We start from the raw sequence: 1,018 nt of genomic DNA on the forward strand, positions 1-1,018 counted from the left end.
AGAACTCTCCAGCTCAAGCACAGCACCAGCAAAAAGTTATGGCATGCTGCTTAGGGAACTGGGTCTGTAGCTGTCCCCATGGTCATAACCCATAAAAAACATGTGCAAATGCATGTTGTAGCAAAATTTAATACTAGTACAATATGCTGGGGCATCGAAATTAGAAGTTTCTGTGCCTTCATATGGGGAGCACTAAAAGACCATACATAAAATTAATTAAAGAGATGATATTTTATAGATTGGGGGACTAAGGGGTTATTATATACATACATTATCACATACGTTATTACAAATTGCAGGGCTATAGTTATAGTTAAGCAAAGGAGAATCTTTCTATATAACCACCAGTAACATTTCATTAGTGACAAAAAATAGCTAAACAGAACAAAATACATTTTACATGAATGAAGCTTCAGTTATAGACCAAAAATAATCATTACCTTACTCATATGGCATTGAAAGGTGCTTTTATTTCCTTTTCTGTATAGTAGTACAAATACAGAACATTCCTTATAAACCTTAAAAAAGTCCACAAACCTTTCCATCGGTTTAATCAAAGTCTTATTTGGTATGTTTTCCCTGCTCTTCCAAAACTGAAAAGTATTTCTTGGCAATACAAGTTCAGAGTGTGTTCTTCCACTGATATGCTGGTTTCAATATATAATGTTCAGAAATGATTTTATGTACAGTACAATCTCTCGAGTTCCTGGCTCAGATACCTTTGCACCATCTCTGGTTGTTGACCAATCCACATGCTAAAGAAGGCATATCTTAAATATCTATCCTGTTCTGTTGGCAGTAGGAGCTGGAGATGAATAATTCTGTCTTAAAGAAGTCACTGTACTGTTTTTCATTGATCTGGTGTCAATGGTCAAGGACACAAGGAAAATCTTTAAGTCCTTGTAAAAGTTAATCCAGGTTAATTATTACAATGGGCATAATGATAACAATTTCTACTGACACAATGGTAGTGAATAAAGGGCAAGCATTTCTTGTGTTTAAACACAGAAAGGTTCGT

This window comes from Xenopus tropicalis, chromosome 3, assembly GCF_000004195.4.
Source record: "Xenopus tropicalis strain Nigerian chromosome 3, UCB_Xtro_10.0, whole genome shotgun sequence".
NCBI classification, from domain to species: Eukaryota; Metazoa; Chordata; class Amphibia; order Anura; family Pipidae; genus Xenopus; species Xenopus tropicalis.